The 19,910-nt window shown below is 40.3% G+C and overlaps 1 protein-coding gene across 1 annotated transcript in view; it reads right to left on the reverse strand.

The window, feature by feature from the left end:
* Positions 1-19,570, reverse strand: part of palm1b (paralemmin 1b) — a 36,467-nt gene extending 16,897 nt beyond the window's left edge. The window contains exon 1 of the mRNA XM_084742025.1: positions 19,180-19,570. The gene's annotated coding sequence lies outside the window, so the exon portion shown is untranslated. The remainder of the gene's footprint in view (positions 1-19,179) is intronic.
* Positions 19,571-19,910: the final 340 nt, after the last annotated feature.

Genomic DNA, 19,910 nt, shown 5'->3' on the forward strand with positions numbered 1-19,910 from the left:
TACAAATAGGCTCTGGAGCAACATTTACTGCCATCCAGATGTTGTCTTTTTCAGAGACATCCCCACTTATCGGAGGACAATGCCAAGACACATCCTGCAAATGTTACAGCTGCATGGCTTTGTAGTAAAAGAGTTTGGGCACTAGACTGGCCTGCCTGTATTTAAAGTCATAAATTAAGAAAGAACGGGAAAGAATTTCACTTTAAAAACTGGTGGCCTCAGTTCCCAAATGCCTACCGAGTGTTATTAAAAGAAAGGGAGATGTAATACAGTGGTAAACATGCTCCTGTCCCAACTTTTTTGAACATGTTGCAGGCATCAAATTCACAATGACAACAATAATAAGTTTGACCTTTAAACCTCTTGTCTTTCTACTGTATTCAATTTTGTATTTGTATTCAATTGAATATAGGTCAAAAACTTTTTTGCAAATCATTGCATTCTGTGTTTATTTACGTTTTCCACAACGTCCACACTTTTTTGGAACTGGGGCTGTAAATGTGTCACATAGCCCTCGCATTTTCACTCAGTTCAAAGGAACTCTTTAACCACATAATGAGTTTCTGAACACTGAATCTTCATCCATCAGTTTTCTGTATCCTTTGCAGGGCCGCTGGGGGCTGGAGTCGATCCCAGCTGATATTGGAGGAGAGGCGGGGAACAGACCGGACAGGCTGCCAATTCATCACGGGGCTGACAGGGCTGGGCACGAACCCAGAACCTTCTTACTCTGAGGTGGCAGTCCTCACCACTGAACCACCGTACCACCAATACACTAAATTCTATTTCATATTAAAAAGGAATATATCACATAAAAGTATCAGGTTACATTATGGTTTATTATTAAACACAAAAGGGAAAAAAGACATAACAAAACAACATACTATGCTCTTTAAGTGAACTTTTTATTTTTATGTTACTAATTTGGGCGGTGTAATTAACCAACATGACCTCATTCTAATACGGAAATGACAGATTTTATGTCTGACAGTGTTAATTCTTATAGATAATGTTGAACACACATTTATGAGTATACAATTCGAAGTGGTTATCATTTTAAATTTGGGGGTCAATACCAAAACACTACTTTTTAAAACATTGCTTTGAAGAATCATTTTTTCCTTCTAAACCCATTTTTCGATTTTGTCTACAATCTTTTTGTCTAGAAAAGAAAGCTTTCAACTGTTTTCTGCATGAGCAAACTATTTAAGACCGTGAGATGCAGTTGAAAAATCAGTGAAAACTTCTGCTGGTCTTGCACCAGACGACTTTCGAAGTGACCTCACTGACACATTTCCAATGTCAGGATAACATCATGAGAGTTTTAACAGAGTTGAGGCACATTCCCGTCATCCTGATTGTATTGTGTAAGGTGGTCATAAGCTGACCTTAAGTTAAGACTACTTCGTCTTACAAACTTATTTATGATTTGACAAAGGGCAAGTTCACACCAGAAATGAAAGACTCAAGAGTGTACTTGACAGTCCGAGACCTTGACGTGGACCAGAGAGTGGTTGTTTAGGCCACACTAGTGTTCACACCAACACAAATGAACTGCACCAAGGAGGGTAAGCACCCAGGTATTGGTTCAACCAGACTAAACCAGCCGGGTTTGGTGCTACGGAGTTCAATACCCATGCAAATACCAAAAACAATGCAACTGAAAATAATCAGTCCCTAACAAAAGTAGAAAATCTGCTGTGTGGATCTGTGAGTTGTTACCAAGACTACCGGTTCATGCCAAAGTTAACAGCAGATGTCCACTGGACCAACGGGGGATTAAGTGCTCAGATTTTCCCAGTTTGTCCCACCATTCAAATCTGAATTGAGCCCTGCCTCTCTTTCCTCTACAGCTGTAATGAATTTTTAAGATGTATCGGAAAAAAATACGTCCACCGTGTTGAACATCAAGAGCCTGTGTCCTGCTGCTCTCTCATAAATTATGAACAAACAGGGAGAAAGGAAAGCAGACACAAAGACAGGCATCTTTGCATCGTTGCAGCATGGTTGGAGGAGTAATTACATTCATGCATGGAGGGGGGGCGGCAGCCGCTCACAGACAGGCCAGCAGAAACATATCAAGACTGATATGTATAATAGATCAACAAGATCAGTTAGACAGCACTGAGAGAGGAAGTGGTTTTAGTCGGCAGACTTACAAACAAACAATAAAACTAGGGATGTTTTTGTCAATATGCCGTGGCAGGTGCGCGGCAGAAGAAGAAGTCAAGGAAACGGACTAATGACCAGCCCTATTCCCTGCTGAGTGCACTGCTGCCGTAGCCTTTCCAGGAACACATTAGAGCACCAGCTAATAGCATTGTGCTCCTGGTCCTCTGGCACCAGCAGTCACTTAACACACACCCTCTATCTGCACCAAAATGCCCCTGAAAGTGATTACCTTAATGCCAACAGAGCTAAATGAATAATAATCCCTCTGAGCATCTTTGTTTAGAGATATCATGTTGATCTAAAGCCCAACCTGGATTTAAAACCCTCCTGTACAAAGTGAGAATAAATCGTTTTCCTTCCGCTGGATTGGCTAGGATGTATCAAACCCAAACTGTCCTCCAACTGGTTTTGATTAATGATGTATAAAATTATTGGGTCGCAGTTAATTTTACGGTACACTAAGACAACGTAACAAGCTGTTTTTTGTATGAAATTAAACGAAAACTAGAAATAATATCTTCTTTATTAGACAGCATTAGACCCTTTACCGATTCAGATTTTCTGACCTGCCAATACCGATTTTGGCTCATTACAATTTTCAGTCTTTCTAAGAATTATACTTGACAGCATTCACAAACATTTTTTGCAACTAATAATAAAACACTGACTATTAAATATTCATTAAATACTATTTCACATTTCTCCAAAAGTCAACTAGGTTACAGCCAGGCCTTATTATGTTATTATATTAAGGATTATCTACTAGAGGGAGCACGATCTTGCGTGATCCTGAGATCTCGTGGGATTTCTTGTGTAAGCAGATGTAAACAAATCGGAGACTAACGCATGCAACAATTTGCTGTAATAAAACGCTGCAGTGGGAAAAACAGAATGAGAAGTTAAACGAGTCTGGGTGAGAAAATGTTTGAGGGAGATGCATCAACACAGACTGTTCTTCAGCGGTGAGATTTTAACTGTCCCTCTGTGAACAGTAGTCTGCTGCTGGCTAACATTAGCATGAAGGGATAGAACGTTTATGGCTGTTCTGCAACATTGGCAGCCGCTGCGTCTCCTTGTAGACCGTCTGTTTTCTCTTTATGCTGTTCATGGAACCTATCACTAACACCGACTTCATGTAAGCATGTGTCTGAGTGTATGTGGCTGCTTTTGTGGGTTTCACGTTAGGTCAGTGTGTGCTGCATGCATGACGTGACCATCCTGCAGAACATGTGTGAATATGATGGACATAGAATCGGATATGTGACGCTGACAGGCTGGTCACATTCTGTGTCTACAGTATTGCAATTATTACATATTACACAATCTGCACAGTCAACCACAGACAAAATATTCCTATGCTGCTATAATTTTTTGTCTTTACTCAGCAAATCTGTTTCACTTTGTTTTTAAATGGGGAAGTAGCAGATATGTGATTTCACTTTAATTAAAATACAGTTCTGTTGTAATGTGTCCCAAATTACGCTCTAATAAAGTTGAATAAAAGCATAAAAAGGTCTAATACTGTCAAATAAAGAACACTTATTTTTAGTTTTTGCCTAAGTTAATACAAAGTACAGCTTGTTATGTCTTATTAGAGTACTGTAAAATACAGTGTGACCAATGATTGCCCTTGCAGTAACAAAAACATGGCTTTGAAACTTTTAATGCATGTTCAAGGAATAAAATTTGTTACAGCAAAATGCACTAATATGTTCTGAAAAGTCGTTTCAGAAACACTGTATGAATTATTTATGCAACACAGTCTGGGAGTGAAAAGGTCAGTAAGTACACGGCGTACTGATCTGTGCCTGAGACCAGTCACACTGAGGGACTCTGGGACGGCCACGGGCCGTCCATCTATGTGTCTGTCTGTCTGTTGTCGGCAGTGGTGGTGGTGGTGGCAGATTAGATCAGGTCTCATCACCACTAATCTAGGATTATCTTAAAACAAACACCACAACAACCTGAAACTGGACACCGCGACACTGATTCTGATCCTGCCTCCCACGCTCACACGTACTCAGATGCACAGATTGTTTTTAAAGCTTGTTTTTATAGCATCTGTGCTTCATTACAGATAGTAAACACTTCAATGCACAATAATGCCTGAGCGGGTCTAACACCTACAGCATTGCAACCATATGAGATTTACCTCGGCTTGATGAAAAAGAATGACAATAACAAAAAATGAAAAAGATATCAGAATTTTCACAAGGAAAATTAGCATTATAAGCAGACTTTTTAAAGGATAAGTCTTATAATATTCTATATTTTCCTTGTCTGTACTGCAGGTTTTCTGAAAGCTTATGGTTATGGACAAAATTGGAGCACTACCACCGACAGTCAGGGCAGTGTCGCAGCGTAGCCGATAATTCAAGCGAGACACGACCACAGGACACGGTGATTAAGTTTTAAAGAGCCTTAATGACATTTTTCGTCAAGTAGGTAGTGAAAGAATCCTCCGTCCACACGTCACAAAAGTATATAATGCCTCATACAGACCAACACCACCTGCCCCTGCTTCTGCCTCCTCCTTAAGAGGTACATTATTACAACCTCCTCAACTCCTACACTGTCGCCATGTTTGTAGCTGACAGAAACCTTTGACTCTTCTTCTTCTTCGGGAGCATAAATGAGCCTTTACTTGGTTTAACCGACTTGTATTTCTGGTGGCAACTTTTAGTCGACTAGTCGTGCACATCCCTCTGAAATACATCTTCATCTTGTAGGCCAATTTTAGAAAACCAATCAGAGAACAGAAAGGCACTATGTGTGTTTCCAAGCCAAACAAGCAGAGGCGAGGGTAGCCACACACACAAAAAAAATGAAAGCCACCGAGAGACTCATTCTAATTTTGTACTATTCACGTCATGTTACAAGTTAAAACAAATTACCTTGAGACAGCCTCTGATGGTTCCAGTTATACATACCGACAGAGCCCTTCTTCCTTGTGAATGAGAAATGTGCTCACTCAGGTGTTACTTCATAACAACAAGAACCTTTTAACGGCTAATGTGCAGCCATAATGAAACTCACAAGCACACACACACACACACAAAATAACTAAAATTAGATGAAACAAAGAGGCAATAAAGAGAAAACAGAGGTTAAGGATGCATTAAATTACTAATTACTTACTATTTACTTAATCTTAAAATCCGGGAAGATCCCAGATGCAATCAAGACAGGCGTTTCTGGCCATTCTTGAATAAAAACGAGTGTGTGGACACACACACCAACACATACACACAGAATAACACTGTCTGGCACACAAAATGTTTCCTCTTCTGAAAGAATGATGACTGTGAAAATGACTCTTGGACTTAATGACCCAGAACCTGCATTAGAAAGCTGAGAGAGAGTCTGGAAGAGGAAACTAATCTCAAATCCCCTTCACACTCGCTGTGTTGGAGTGGCACTTCTTTCTCCTTCTCTCTACTCCCCACTTCCATGGCTTCCTTCCTCCAGGCCAAGAGAGCACAGGGACAACAATACTCCTCCCTGCCTCTCTGCCTCGGCCACACACACACTCAAACACACACACTCAAACACAGACTCGTCCCTGGCCGGCACGAATTCTCCACCACCTCACACACGCAGCTCTGCATCCTTCTATCTGAGGCACAACACACATTCTGCCAAACATAAACACGGCGGTGCCAATAAAAACGAAGGAGGGAAGTCCGCTGAGGTCACATGTTAGTATTGCAGGGGTCAGGGGGTAAAACTCCTTTCCCCTCCAGAGGTCAGCCATAAATAACAGCTCTGTTAGCACAGAAGAGAGTGAAATACTGTGTAACATCCACGCTAAGAGGACAAACGACAAAGCAAACACAGACCAGGACACGTGGGGTGGAATGAGAGGGTCAGAAAGGAGTGAGAGTCAGTAGGGGTGTAAGAAAATATCGATACGCTTGAGTATGGCAATATTTTGTTTTGTGATACTGTATCAATTCTCAAAAACACTGTATTGTCATATCGTGCAAATATTCATGGCAGTATTTCATTTTCTGTTGTTATCTATCTTCACAGCTCTGATTGCATACAAAAATTAAACTTTTATGCATACGGTGGAGTGTTCTTGCACAGTTTCTGCAGTTTTCAAAAAGTTAAAAGTTAACATCACAACTGGGAAAAAAGCACATGCACAGTTTTCATGTTCATTGGGTCAATACTGGTTTTGTTTTGTAGTTGCTACATATATACAATTCTTTCCCCAAAACGCATTTTCCACATAATCCTAAAATTCAGATAATTGGAACTTCAAAGTGTTGAGGATGTGCAGAAACCCTGTTCTTTATAACTATAACAGTTCTCCTAAAAATTGACAAAAAATACTAATATATTACCTTGCTTATAGTATTATTAATTGAATACTAACCCATGTCATGATATAGATTGTATCTCCATGAAGTCAATACAAAGTACCTTAATGCCAATTAAAAAGGTTAACTAGGTTGAATAAAGAAACAGAGCCTGAAATATCTTGACATTTGCTGTAATTCCTAGTACCAAACACAATGGCTCCTAAACCACTCAAAATACACTATTTATACAAAGTGTTTCTTTTATGAGACCTTCCCTGCCCTTGGGAAAATGTCCATTTGGTTATTCTGGGCTATGATATACCCTGGTCATGTATAGTGCTGTACTGTGGCAATATGACAGGAAATACTGTGTTCAGAGTAGACGGATATTTGCTGAAAATCTTGTTAGCGGCTTGTATGAAAGCCATCACGAAGAGATGGTACAAGTCAGAACCACCGGCACAAGATGAATGGCTGAAAATAGTCATTGAAATATATGTTATGGATCACCTGACTCGTGGGATAAAAGCTCAAGAGGAAAAATGTGGGAAGAAATGGGAGAAATGGACGATGTTTATTCGTCGATGATAGCATAAAGACTGAAACACTGATTATGTCACTGGAACAAATTATAGCAACAGGTCAATCCAGATTCCTCTTGTTGTTGTTTTTTTGTTTGTTTTTTATCCTCTTTTGTTTTGCGTGTATGTGACCTTTCTGTATTGGAAAAGCAATAAAATATTAAGCAATAAAAAGACCTTCCCTGTACACAGCTCTTGTACACAACTCTAAAGGTTTGCAGTCTGAGTCAAAGCTAAGATCAGTGATATTGTTAGGGTTATTTTGGTGTGTGTGTGACCAAGGTGGCTGGACCTACTGTCCGCAGCTAATCTCACATACTACTGAATTCATCTACCTAAGTTTTTGTGCCTGAAGAGCGTCAACTTTCTAACCTCTGCACACTTCAGCAGTCACTGTGTAAACTGGATGTCATTGTCAGATTTCTCGTTTTTTGAAAAGTTACGATAATTATAGGACACATCCCTCCTAAATCTGATGTCAGTAAGGTGTCAAGGCCACGTCCGACAATTCAATAAGCAGTATAAAGTTTTCACATGCCTTCCAGAACTCCTTTTCGTGTCCTGCCTCCTATGTCTCCTCAAAACCACTGCGCTGAGATGACATCACCACCCTGCATCTCCTCTCCCTGGACTCTTCCTCATCGACTCGCCTTTTCCTCACTTGACCAAACTCGACCTTCATTACTTCCACAACACCAAACCTTTTCACTGGAAATCTGTAGGGTCGTGGTCCTTGCTTGTTAATTTTTCTACATCCGGGGAACGCATGCTGAGCCCACGGCTCCTGTGACACTTTATCGATCGTGTGTTTTGATTGCAGCCGCTGCACAGAGGTCGGAACACAGGTTCAGCTTGTAGACGGTGGAAACACATGTACGCAGCAGTGTCTTCGATGTCATGGGTATTTATCGGCTCCAGCTCTGATTGGCAGTGATGGAAACATGGCATTGAACATGACACAAAAAACACGTATGTTAGGTAAATTCTCCTGTCAGTACTCCTGACCAATCTGACTGTATAATTGTACTTTGTATGATTGTATATGTCACAAAATTGATCTTTAAATCGATGTTTTTACACACCAGGAAAAAACAGAAAGGCGAACACACCTGCTGGCGATGAGAGAGGAGTCAATCGCCTATTTTTAGTGGTGTTACTCACCTCTCTCACTTACAAAACCTGCATATATGTGCTAATTTTGGTGTAAAGCAGCTGCTTGTTCAGTAATGTAAAAAAAAGCCACATTCAAAAGCAAATAGAGAACAGTGCAATCAAGTGTGACACATATGCTGGCCATCCTACACTGTGGGGTTGCAACAACTGACAGAACATTAATTGCCAACTATTTTGATGATCGATTAGTCGTTTTATCTCTCATGCAAAAATGGCAAATATTCACTGGTTCCAGCTAATGTGGGGATTTGCTTTTAGTGGCAAAATGATGGTAAACTGGAAAACATTTTAGGCTTTAGGGTTTTAGACAGTTACTTGAAAAAAAAAAAGTGAACACATAATTTCATCATTGTCATGTCATCATCACCTCACTGATATAATCAATGAGAGGCTAAAAAACAATACCCCAGCCACAGCCCGTTCACCCTGCTACTGTCTGGCAAGAGATTACAGGAGTATATGCTGCCATACATGCTTCCCTCAGGCTGTGATCATCCTCAGCACTTATTTGTGTAAAAGTAGTTAGTTCTTATTTTTATTTCTCACTTACTTATTCCATACGATTTTTGTGTGTGAGTAGCAAAACCGGACTACAACTTAATCACGTTATACAACCAGGTTATACAACCCCACACTGGTCCTGAGATCACTGGACTGGCCTGCTGTGTCTCAAGGGATAGATTTTAAAATCCTATTACTTATCTATAAAGCACTAAATGGTATCACGACTAAATACATCTCTGATTTACTTGTATGTTATGAAACATCCCGACCCCTCAGGTCAACTGGAACAGGTTTACTCAGTTTTCAAAACCAAGCCAAAAAAGCAGCTTTTAAAAGCATGCTCCCACCTGTGAAACAAACTAAATGCCTGTGGTCTGCTGAAACTGTCAGCTCATTTCAATCAGGGCTTAAACAAATGTCGTTTACTGCAGTTTTCCGAAATTTAGATACACAACTTTCATATTTTTGTTCTTATTGGATTTTAAATGTGTATTAAATTATTTAATGTCCTTTTTGACTGTCCCTTCTTAAAATTCCTTTTTAAAATAATTTCTGTATGGCCCTGTAAAGCACTTTGAATTGACCCTTCACTAAGCACCTCTTCTGGACAGCAAGTGTCTATATAATAGATTAGCAACTAGGCATCGCAGGCCTGTCAAGCTTTGCATTTCTCTACAGGTTGAAGCTGTGTGCAGGGGGCTCTAACAGGAGTGACAGTATGTGTCTCATTAGTTTGGACGGCGGTGTCTTCTGCTCTTCCTTTTCCCACATTAATGACCGTATGTCCTCGCCGTCCGTCTCAGTCTTTTAGCATTAATGTTATATCACGTCACACAGCCATTAAATAACGCATTTCAGAACCTTTTACAGGCTTCTCGTTTTAAAATCTGACAGATAAAACATTAAAAAGTCAGCTAGAGATCACCTATGAAATCTGCTAGCGAGAGTCATCGTTTGAGCCCACAAAATCCACAGTCGTCAGCTAGAAATGAGAAGCTGCTTTTGTTTAGTTCTCTGTAAAATCTAAGACCAAGTGTTTCAACAATTACTGCCGGTTTCTGCCACTGTTATCACTGTAAACTGCATAAATACAGTGCAAGAATGTAAAGCTTGACAGGTGTACCAACAGTAACTAAGGAGGGCGGAGCTTAGTGAGGGCTCAATTGCCTAGTGTCTGAATAGTCCTGTATAAATAAACTTGGCTGGCCTCTACTGTAAAATGATGAAGAAATCTGCGACCTTAACCCTTAAGTCACCTTCAGCTGTTTGAAATGACAATTTCACTTTTTTCTGACATTTATTAGACAAAACAATTAAATCTGTGGATTAACTGATGATGAAAACAATGGTGAGCTGTAGCCCTACCACAAAACATGACTCAACACCTTAGAACAAAGAGAATTTTGGACTCAGCATCCAGCCATGAGAGGAACTTCATGGTAAGGCACTTTAAAGTTGGGGTTGTCACTTGGTTTTTGCAACAAAACAGCAGTTCTACAGCTGGGAATCTGGGTGCTCCAGAAACAGGGTCACTCTCTCTGCTGCTGCTTCACTTGAGCAACTGGATTTTTACAATGTGTCCTTTGTATGAGTGTTCTCATGTGCTTTCATTTGAATGTAGGTAGGCACTGCAATAAAACATCTTGGTTGAATACACAATGTCCTGACCCCTGAATAGCACATTAGTAATCAATCATCTGATTGTTGGTAAGATTACAAAAATGTTCCACAAAAATGTTAGAAATGTCTATTTGTGCCTCTAACTATTAAGTGTTAGCTGAAGTATTTTTCAACTTGGACCCTATTGTCCCATGTTTTGTACGAAAGTGACTAACGGGGACAAAGGTTGTTAAAGTTGGTCTATTTTTGACGGAGATCGTTGCAGGCAGCAGAAGTGAAACTGAGCTTCAATGTAATCCACATGGGGAACTATCAAAGAAAGTCCACTTAAAGTGCTTGTTCTTGCCACTGACTGGCTTTTTATGCCTTTAATGTTATAGAACAGCTGAAGATATGACAGGAAAGGAGGGAGCGTGAGAGAGGGAATGACACGCAGGATCATAGGCAAGAGATGAACCCAGATAGATAGTTTATTGTTTTGTTCATGTTTTGGGTTGGTAAAGCGTCCTGAGCACAGCAAAATAAGGAGCAGGTTCTCTGCAGATACAGACGCCACCACACACGTCTCGTGGGTCGTAAGTGATGACAGACATGGATTATGTTTCTGAGTCTATGCATTGTTTTTTGGGAAAAATGTTGCATATTATGCCTTTAAAAAAAAGGTCCATCTCTGAAGCGATTCTCTCCATAATGTTGTCAGACACTTAAAATAACAATCTGAACCTGTCAATGGCAAAACAAGCACTTTTATTGGATACAGCTATACTTTGATTAAAAGCTCAGAGGGATTACACTGTAACTTGGTTTGGCTTTCATCAGCTGTAGCGCTTTCCCCTTATACTAGACCAATTTCAAAATAAAACATGGGAAAACAGGGTCCAGGTTGAGTAGAGCTGCAACTAACCTTTATTTTTATTAGCGATTTGTCTGATTAGTTAGTTATTTTCACAGTTAACTGTTTAGTCTATAAAATGTCCATCACAATTTCCCGGAGCCCTAATGACGCCTTTAAACTATTTTTTTTGCCCAACCAACAGTCAAAAACCCAAAGACTCTTCTTGTACTTTCTTCATAATTGACAAAGAAGACGAAAATCCTTACATTTAAGAAGCTGGAAACGGAAAACGTTAAATATTTTTGCTTGAAAATGACTAAAACAAATTAATAACAAAATAGTCTGCAACTAATATCCGTTTGATCGTTTAATCGTTGCAGATCGAAGGTCAAAAAGTACAGAATTTCCCCCTTAAGGCATAAAAACATTGCAAGAAGTGAACAGAGTTGCATTGGGGTAAGAAAATAGGTTGGCGGTTCTACTTATTGACTTGTTCAGTCTTCATCTCTTTGTAAAAAATAATGTACCATCATTAGCATCAACACAACCTGCTGACAGCACTGCTTTTATGTTTTCAGACAGTCAATTTCTATAGAAGTCCCCTGTGTCCTGGTGTGCTCTCTGGTCAATCAGCAGACTCTATATATCCGGATATAGGAAGCCTATGGATTTGCATTATTGGAGCAGCCTCTCAACACTAACACAGGAACCATTAGGCCAAATAGGTGCCTTCCCTTATGGCAACATCCCAATCCTCACTTAAGGCTCTCAAGAGGCTCTGGAATTGGTTATGCTAAGTATGTTTGTCCAGTATCACACTTATATAATCCCAGAAGAGACTGAACAAACTATGTTTTATTTCCAAGGGGACAAGACCTCATATTCATCCTCCTCCTTCCCCTTAAACCAGATGTAGATGTGTGTAAATGTGTGTGTGTGTGGTGCTGGGTTCAGGTTATCTCCAGTGCAAAAAGATGGATGATGCCTCTCCGCTGCTTATCAATAGTGCCTTTGATATTATCTTTGCAACAACACTGGTGATCGTCATATGAGCGCGTGGGTGCACACGTGTTTCGGGAGCAGTGCATGACGCGCGCACAGGCTCATACCGCTGAGCACATTTTCCGTGTGAGATTAAAATGACTTAGAGGCTAAAAATGACAGTTTATCAGAAGACAAGACTATCTGCTGGGAAAAGAGCGAAAAAAACAAATCCTCTCTCGCCTTATCTGTCATGACAAAGCAGCACGGAGGGGGGTTTGTAATGAGAGAAAGCGTGGAGAAAAAAAAAGCTGAGAAAAAGTGACTATCCAGGAGGAAAAGAGGATTAATAGAAAGGATAAGAAAAACAGAGACAGAAAGGGCAAGGTGGGCTGCATCACATTATCAAATAATATCTCTACTATCTGCCCAGATGTTACTCCTTATCAGTCTGCTGAGCAAGCCTTCACTTCCACTTCCTCTTTTACCCTACAATACAATCTTTCAGCACAGAACAGTGACTGTGAGGCTCTCTGTAATGCATGACATTCATTCTCCTCGACTGGCATTCTGATGTGATTTTATAACCACAGCATAAATGGTTTCTTAACGACAGCAAGGTCAGCGGGGGTAATTAGTTATATCCATCACTCCGGGGCAACTCACTCGGGGCAGGATATGAACCCGTGAGAGGCCTGCTGTCCTCTGGTAATGATGTTGTACCAGCCACTTCTGCCACCGAGATACCGACAAACTGCAACCACACAGAAGCAGTGGTAGTGATACGTAGAAATTAATAGATTTGCTGTCACTTTTAGAAGTTACCCTCTAGCCCCCTGGCATTTTCATTAAACCTGCATTGAAGATCTCATTCCCAGGTTGTCAAATACTTGTGTTTGGGAATAAAACTCAAAAATCAACTGCCTTAACCATCTGCATTTGGCCAAAGTCTCCCATCATGGGCTAGGTTTTTTAAAGCCTGAAAACAGATCAGAGAGGAGGAGCAGAAGTCTAGTTTCTCTCTCAGACCGCTTGAATTACGTTATGCTGAAAGCTTATTATGGAACTTTTGCCTGATAGCGCCAAAAATAAACTTTATTTGGCTGCTTGGGGGCAGTGGAAACAAGTTGTAAAGACACCACTGACATGGACAGCTTTAAGCGGATCAGATAATTTGTTAGCCTACAGTTGCTTGAGTGCAAAACCGGCAGATACAGAGCAAGTTTTTCCATTTATTTGGAATTTGAAGACCTGTAGAATTCAAGTCAGTTTTCTTTTAGCTCTGTTTTGGTCTCCACCAACTCCTAAAAGGGAATGTGAACGTGCGAGACAGTAGGAGAAATTGTAGAAAGAAAATTTCTGTCTGCACTTAGAAAGGAAGCATAAAGAAAGGTAAGCTAAGTGTTAGTAAAGTTGTGTTTTTACTTATGATAAACAATAATGATATAAGCCATGTATGTATGTTACTAATGTATATAAAGTTATAATACATCAAATTTGGCTCTGACATAAATTTGTCTTTGTCTTGATCTTAACCTGGTCTCAACCCCTCAAAGTCTTGGTCTTGTCCTGTCAAAGGTGATCTTGACTACAACACTGGCAGGTAGCATTAGAGATGGCTACTGAACTTCTGATACTTTCATGGTACGACCGAATTGCTTCTGTACTTTTGAGTATCGACAAAAGTCTTTGTCTTTGTCTTATTTATACTTTTTATATGGGCCAATACTCTGCAGAATATTCCAATAGTTTCTTAATTTTAGTCCAATTATTCAGGTTGAGTAAAGTGTGCAATGTAAAAACTGTTTCTCCAGCTGCTGCCAGGTCTTTGAACGGCTTCAAGTGAGTACTTGTGCTGAAATATGCAATGAAATTTTGAAACTTTTTGCTAAAATTGCTTTGTTATTGCAAAAAAGTTTATTTCAAGAACCGCCATCACAGCCAAGGCATTGATAGATACTGGTATCGAAAATTTTTCTTTGGGTTTGTCACTACAAGCAGCAACAACTAATGTGATCAATAATCAATATAAATATAAAGCCATTTTAATGATGTGCAGCTGGGCCACTTTTTTGCATTAATATCAGCAACAACACTGTGTTGACACTTGGATGTCCTTCGCCTATTTAAGCTGTGTTTATCAGAGCAGTTAGTGACTGTGCTTTTTTTGTCTTTCACTTCAAAGAGCAGCTTGATATGACCAGTTTTCTCACAGTCCTGCTCAATGAGGATATTTCTCAGAGCGATCGGGGCTTGAGAGCTTACCAAAGGGCACTTTGACTGTTGTTGGTGGTAAAAAAAAAAAGTGCCACTCATTCACATTTCACCTCATTTTTCACTGACAGTCCTTGATTAGGATGGATGACCTCCTGGTTACCAGCCCATTTCCCCTATCTAAACTGGTGAAAGCAGATCCATCCCAGTGCCCACCAGCCAGGCCAGGCCAGGAGACAGCCAGCCATCAACACACACACAAACACACACACCATCCATCTTTTTTCTTTTTTTTTTTGTCTCAAATACATGCAAAGACAGACTTAAATGCACCAACAAAGCTGCACATACACAGACATATAAGCACACAAAGGACTCACACAGAAATGTGCCTGTCCAGAGTCATAAAGCCACATGATGATTGGCTGGACAAGACAAGTGCTGTCAGCTCTACTGCGAGTCGCTGACACAACACAGAGCAGCCGACCGGATATAGACCCTCAGCTCACACACAGCCAGGCTGGGGCCTAACGTGGACTTAACATGTCTCGCTCATACAATAAAATGACAGAACAGACAACAAACAGTGGGCAGAGATGTGCTGCTGATATTGTAATTTGTTTTTGTGTTTGTACTCAGGCTGGGCAATATAGCGATATTATATTGTTATTTTGATATAAGACTAGACATCATCTTATATTTTTGATAGTTATATGGGATAAATGTTGTATTTTCCTGGTTTCAATGGCTTTATGCCAATAAAGTGATGTAATTTTCTGAACTTACCAGACTGTTCTAGCTGTTCTGTTATTTGTCTTTGCCAGCTTAGTCATTATATTAATATTAATAATGATTATTTCTCAAAATATACATATATATGAAAATTACAATTATTAATTTGATGCTTTCATTTATGAATTATCAGATATCTTCATTACGTGTCATTCTGTATTTTGTAATTGTCAAACAAAGGCAAATTTCCTCTGGACAATGAAGACTAATGTAGAGGCTGTGATCCATAAGAAACCAGAGCACCGAGATTTTTTCTTTACTGTCGTTCTTTTGCCTACATTTCCTGAAAAAGAGGGAATCATAAAGAGTTTTATTTAAGTAAAGCTGTGACACAGTGCAGAAAATGACAACAAAGAGCCCAAACTGTTGCCAGTGCTGAAAACTTTTCTACCAAAGAGTTTCAGCAAAACACATCATCCCCTGCACTTTTCATGACCTTGAAATCAAGTCACTTTTGCTTCTTTTCAACACCAACACTCATATTTACATGAGAGTTTCAACAAGTCATGGATTAATCAATCGAGTCAAGGAGTCAATCATAAAAAGAAAAAAAAAAAATTGTTGTGAACTATTTTGATAACCGATTAATCATTTCAGTCATTTTCAAGCAAAAAATGTAAACAATTTTCTGGTTCAAGTGTCTTAAATATAAGGATTTGCTACTTTTCTTTCGTCATTTATGACAGTAAATGAAGAGTCTGGGATTTGGACCATTAGATTCCACTACCACTACTAATATCTCTATCTATATCTATATATATATATATACCAATTCATGGAAATTCTGTTTTTAGCCTATGGACTAAAATTAGACATTTGTGAACCACAGGACATTAAAACACAGTATATTTTTTTCTAGGCTGTTTCCTGAAAAAAAAAGTGTCATACACTTTTATTTGATGACTCGATCAGAAACGTGGTCCTAACTTTTTGTTTTGTTTTGTGCAATATTTCTAAAATTTAAGTGCAGCTGTGACACAGTACAGAACATGGCGACAAGAGCCCAAAACTTTTCTAGCTAATCGTTACACTAAAACACATCTTTCTTTGAACTTGTCTTGACCTTGTAAACATGCTCCAAGTGTAAATCAAGTCATTTTTGGCTCCTTTTTTCACTATCAGCCTCTAACATTCACACCTTATCTGTCACCTCAGGAGAATCTATCGTAGAAGTAGAGTCAGTCACTCTTGCTGCAGCTTTTTCCCAGCATTTCCAGGAATCAAACAGGTGTCACTGCTGCTATTTGGACGTATAAAACAAAGAATTGATGTCCTGCCTGTCTCTACTTCGAGGAATCACTCGAGAGTTCTCAGAAATTCAACAGGCGTGTTATGTTTATCGAGTCTATCTACGCTATCATCGTGAAATTCTTGGTGGTTTTGTCAACAAAGATGTTGTCCGCAAGAGTCGTGTCGGTTCACACAGGGCAGAAACCCAGGAGAGAAACAATGGACACAAGACCAAACAAAAACACTCTTTGTCTGGTTGTGCCGATACCTGCTGCGATCAAACATAACAACAAAAACAGAGTAAAATTAGGAGTCGGTCCAATTGATACTGTTCTATTCAGAGACAGGAATAGACACAGATAGGAGAGCACACACACAAGCCTACGTGATACTCTGACATGACAGGAGCCAGACTCTACCACCAGTGACAACCTCAGCTCAATTTGAGCCAAATCTCAGCGCCATGATGCATAAAACCACTGAGGCTCAGGTCTCCCTTAAAATTTCACCAAAAGAGGAAAAATCTGTTGCAAAAATTTTTTACGGTCATTGAAAAGGAGGAGGGGATACCAAGAGATGTTTTTCAGGACAGGGGAAACTCACTGGACAGTTAGAACCGATGCTAGCACTGGAGAATTTGTAGCTAGCTATAGCGAAAAGTTAACAGAACTCTGTCTGGTATAATAACATTAGCTATGCAGTTTTACTGAAAACTCATTACTTGGTGTTGCAATAATACTTTTTATATTTCTTCAATACTTCATCTATGTTTTGTTTCACAGTAATTGTTATGGCTACTTGGTTACATTTGCTTTGAATTATGTGGTTGCTCTTTCCATATTCTTTGAGGATGGATGACATTCTCATTTCTTGACGACTTATTAACGTATTAAAGTAGGTCTACTTGGGACTCACAGTTGCTGCAAGACACGGTTACCGCATGATACAGCCCTTGCATTGTGTAGCTTTAGGCACCAAAACTACTTGAGTAAGGTTTGGAAAAGATATTAGAGGGCCTGCCTCGTACTTAAGTGAAGTAGTTGTGTCATGGAGTGCAGTATACCATGTTTTCCATGTGTTGCTAGCAGGAAATGCACCGCTACTTTGAATATATTACAGATTTCTCTGTGTTTGGAATAATGCAAGTAAACAATTCCACCAAGGCAACTCTAGTGTAACGTTATTGATGCTTCCATTTAAATGTAAGTAAGGTTTCACTTTGCAAGGGCGTAATATATTTTTTAACTTATTTCATCATTAGCAATGAGGCTTTCAGGAGGTGACATGATATGCGCTGAACAGTGCATCCAAAAAGATACATATTACTGTTAATTTATATTATTAAAAGTGTTTTGAACAATAATACACATTTTGGGTATGGTGTGTGTACATCGTATGTGATTGTGGATGCAGGCTAGTACCAGTAGAGAATGAGGTAAATGAAGCATAACCATGGTAACTTAAGTATACATGTGAGACTTTATACAAAGCTTTTAAGTGAACTCCTTTGTTAGGGAAATATTGTGCAAAGTTAAGTCAGAAATTTAAGGTGGTTTATCCAGCCAGGCACTGGAAATTGTCACAACTAGCTAGCAGGAACTAGCAGCAAACATGCTGTTACGTATTTCTCTGCGTTTGAACATTGTTGGAAACATTTGAGTAAGTACACAACTTAAGAAAACATATGTCTGGTGATTTTTGACATTTCAATGCTTAAATGTTACATATTATAGCGCTAAAGAATGATGTGATTGAGCGTAAACATGGTAATAGTTTTTTGTCAGCAATATAAGTGTGATGAAGCACACATGTGCTGTATTATGACAGAAACCCTTGTTTTAAACACTTTAAGCAAAGAGACGAGCCGTGTGAACCCCATAAGTTTGAAACTTAAGGTGGTTTATGCAACCGGGCACAAGCAGCTAGAGATGCACAAGTCTCCTGAACCAAAGCTGCCTGGTCCAGTCCACAGTCAGTGTAAATTCCAGACAGGAGTATGTAATGGCCAAGGTTTTTCAGCAGCTCATGCGCGCCATGTTGGAGCAGCAGGCTGCTCACATCACAACACACCACAGAATACCCTGTTACTCTCCTCTCTCCTCTCCTCTCTCCTCCACAGCCTGTAGCCAGTCAGCATCTCTCACACATGCAGGCGGTGACGACCATGCACGGCTGCATGGCGCCACTGGAAATTCACCGTCGAGGTAAAAAAAAAAAAAAATTAAGAGACACTGAGACACTGTGCTCGCAAAGCAGATCGATGGTACATGATGGACCATCAAAGGCGTAAACATGTCGTCCGTTACACCTGTCTGCCTGCCTGTGTCATGGCTTGAAAGTAGAGTACAGTAAAACAGGCCTCTGGGCACCTAATAAAGGATGTTGACATCATATTACAACGCGTTTTTATTCTGTTATTCACCATCTGTGAGCTTGTCATTTAGGATTTGCATGAAGGATGCTGCGCGCCTCCTGATTAGCCTACTAGTTGTAACATAATTAATTCAACGACCGTGTTTACATTAAGGAATCTCACTATTACAGATATTTAACGCCATTTTTTTTTCTTATTTTTCCAATTTTTCCTTGCTTCCATCCCTCTGTCCCGCTCTGTCATCCCTCCTGTCCGAGCCAGAGGATGCTGCCGGGGCTGGAAGCTTAAATATTGCGCCGCTGCACAACCAGCCGCTGGACAAATCACCAAAAAAAAAAAAACAGGTCAGCTTCAGGAAAACACAACCGCACACCGCAGCCTAAAATCACGACTTACTCAGTTGCAGATCCCTGTCGCTTCCCGCCGCGGACGTCTTCCAACACAGGGTGTCTCCTTGTTTATTTCTGAGCGTCAATTTAACACTCTGAACACCCCTTCCTCTCCTCCTCTCCTCCTCCTCCTCCTCCTCCTCTTCTTCTTCTTGTGGCTGGCACCCCTTCTGTTATTGCTGAGGTGATGCCGTGGGCAGCCTGAGCGCACAGCCCGACAATAACAACAAGAAGAGCCCGCTGGTTTCCTCCGGAGCGAAAAAGACGCACGACGGTGGGAGTCTCATGGGCGATAGGGCGTCGTCTGAAGCAGGTTGTAGTCTAGTTGGTGTATTATGGGTGACAGTCAGAGTGGTATGTGGAGGGGAGTGGGTGAGAGAGAGGGGAAAAGGATACGCCTCCCCTGCCTGGTGGAGATAAAGGGGGCCCTGGCCTGCGAGTGCGCGCGTTGACTGAGATATGCACGGGTCCTCCTCTCCAAACGGGGGCCCTGCTGGCTCTCCTCCAGCCTTATCATATGACGTCCAAGGAACCAGGCTGTCTGCTTCAGGGCTGCAGAGGAGCGGCGTACGTGCAGCCTCAAATTGGGATCAATTCCAGAGGAGAATAGGAGCATTATATTTGTTGATTTTTTTTTTTTCTGTCCCACTTCTCCATCTAGTGGTGGAGAAGCTGAATGAGGCTTCTCGAGATGTGTTTTCATTCTGTTACATAAATAACCCCAGGCTCTGAGGCTGA

The sequence above is a fragment of the Lutjanus erythropterus genome, chromosome 18, assembly GCF_056507025.1.
Source record: "Lutjanus erythropterus isolate fLutEry1 chromosome 18, fLutEry1.hap2, whole genome shotgun sequence".
NCBI lineage: Eukaryota > Metazoa > Chordata > Actinopteri > Lutjaniformes > Lutjanidae > Lutjanus > Lutjanus erythropterus.